Raw genomic sequence first — 3,022 nt, forward strand, 5'->3', positions numbered from 1 at the left:
TAGATATATGTTTTTCTGGTATATAAATAAGACGCTCACAACGTGACAACAATGTGTGTGTAGATAGTTAGTAATTGAACTGCAGTCACAGGGTATTGTTGAAGTTAACGTTCGTTCGTTATAGTGTTTGTTTTAGCGCGAATATTGAAATTGAGTGTATCGTAAAGTTATATTCGGAAAGAATAAACCAGTTTTATTAAGTAAAGACTTGTGTCGTCAAAGTTTCGTCGGAACGAAGTAACGGAAAAATCAATTAACAAACGGAGACGTAACCAATATCATAATTACCACAATAAGTTGATTTAAAACCGTTTCTTGGTGTACCTATTGGACCCTGAGATACTTCTTTCGATAGATTACTATAAGAAAACCAAAAACTCATTTATTATTATTGTTAAAGAGTTCTCATGGTTTCTGAACTTTTATTAGAAATATTCATTATTCTTTTCCTCTTTTCATCTAATAAGAAATAAAGTTTATACGGTTTAGTTGGAGTTTGTCTGAGTTGCCAGAAAAGTTCAATCTTCAAACGTAGTTCTAAACGTTGAAACAAATTATTGGTACAATATTCCGTAGCTGATATAACTTACTAAATATCCAGCTTCCACGTTGATATTACTTAACCCGACTGCTAACAAATCTGAGCAATATCTTGAATAATCTAATTCTCCATCTTTGAACGAAACATTCTAATCTTCAGAGGAATATTTATCATTATTAGTTCTAACGCACGTTCTAAATATATCAAGATGATCGAAAATTGTATTGTTTTCGTCTTGATTATTTTCCTTATCTTGAAAGTGGAGCAAAGTAAATGTTTCTAATTCCATTGCTTGTAGCGTTTACAATATATATATCACTTGATCCATTCTGTACGTTACTTTTAATAACTCTTACACCATTCCAATTTATTTCTACATTAACTTGAAGATTTAGAGAAACCTTCAGCTTGTTGTTTGAGATAGAGTTTAATATGAAGTAACCATAACGAAATATCGTTTTTACCAACTTTGTAATTTTCATTAACTACATCGGTATAAATTATTTCATTACTTTCATCTATAGAAAAGACAAATCTCACCTCGATATTTTAAGTAATTTTTCTACAGTCATTAAATAATCCAAAGTATTGTTTAATCGGTATCAATGATTTGCTTTTATTACTATTTTTTGCTAGACTCCGTTATTTTGTAAGATATTTCCTTGTATGAAGCATTATGTTTATATGTTGATACCAGATTATTAATCTTATCCTTACCATTCTCACTGCCCAATGTTGCTGATCTATTCTCATTAGATGTTAAAATTTATTTACTTGGAGTTTCTGAGGTATAGATATAGAAGAACACATTAGATGCTTTGCCCATGCTGTAATCGTTTCTGAAATCTATTAATCCTTGTACATGACGAGAAAGACAAAGTAATTCAGTTTCTTCGATCAACGTTTTACCAATATGTAATTCTGTTCTTATAAAATTATTTCTTTTAGTACGAGTGTTACATTATCTTTTCCAATTCAGGAACCATCTTGTTTTGAAATTTTTAGTTCTGGACAAATATAACCATTAAAACATAATATGTCATCATTTATATCTTTAGTGTTGAATTCATATTTAGCTGACTCCTTTTCATTGATAACGACTATATCTTCTCAATGTTTTATTCAAAACTTTCGGATAATAATTTGGTACACTCATTAGATCCGAAATTCTTTCCATTTATTTAAAATAAAAATCTTTTAAGTCTAGTTCTATATTGCCCTTGGGGTTTCTTATCTAAAATATTAGATACTAATTTTTTTCTTAAATATATTACTCAATTCGCCATCTATGAACTTATCTACTCTCTCACCTAACACTTCAAGAACTTTATCTTTTGCTTTGTTTAAAACATTGGTAAAAATGCCTTTCCCATAATATTTCCAACGTTTAACAAGCAAACAATGTTTGTTATACTTCATTTATTTCTTAAGAGTAATCTATATACAAGTTGTTTGTTTAAATCAGTTGGATGATTGTTTTGATCTGCTATTTTCATTCTTATTCTGTAAATAAATTTTGATCCGTTAACTTTTACATATATTGGATTAGTTTTCAATTTAAATTAAATTTGGAGGTGGATTAGAAGGAGTAAACGAATTGCAAAATGTCACTCAAATCACTGTTGTATAATACTCCTGTTGCGTCAGCGAGGTCACGTGACTGGTATCACGCCACCCCTTTCTAGAAATATCCTGTTCCTTCAAGAATGCCCTAGCATTTACTAGATATGTGTTAGTCTTGTATATATAAGACGTTCACAACGTGACGAGACAACAGAGGTAATGAGTAATTGAACTGCAGTCAGAGAGAATATTGTTAAGCACGTGAGAATTATAGCGTTTGTTACAGAGCGACTGTTGAAATTAAGTGTATCGTAAAGTTGTATTCGGAAAGAATAAACCAGTTTTATTTAAGAAAGGACTTGTGTCGCTAAAGTTTCGTCGGAACGAATTTACGGAAAATTAACGAACGACGGAGACGTAACACTCCATAGATTACATCGTAATAAATTTGAATGCCGTCTATATTTCTAGATTCTAGCTATATATTTTCCGTTCTGTTCTTGATCATAATAATTCTTTGGTTCAAATCCTAATATTTTGGAGAACTTCTTTTTGGATAAGTAAATCTCATTATTTGGATCTAATTTGATTATAGACCTTGAAGTTGCGAATTGGGTGTCAACTTTTGTAGGAAGATCATCTATAAAATTATTTAGCTAAAAAGTATTCATCTCACATAGAGTATAATTACCATTTTCCAATTATTTACCTCATAAATCTAAAAGTAATCATATTACATTTTTCACCAGTGTTGTTCCATGATTCTCACATTGACATATATTTTAATGCTAAAGAATAATTTCCATCGATTGCATTTTAAGTTCTATTATAAAGACCTCCGAACACACGCTATCTTTAGAATCTAAAACTATTAATCTTGTCATTTATTAAGACATAATTCTCGTTGAAATCACTCCG

The sequence above is a fragment of the Limulus polyphemus genome, unplaced genomic scaffold (genome assembly GCF_000517525.1).
Source record: "Limulus polyphemus unplaced genomic scaffold, Limulus_polyphemus-2.1.2 Scaffold4336, whole genome shotgun sequence".
Lineage (NCBI taxonomy): Eukaryota > Metazoa > Arthropoda > Merostomata > Xiphosura > Limulidae > Limulus > Limulus polyphemus.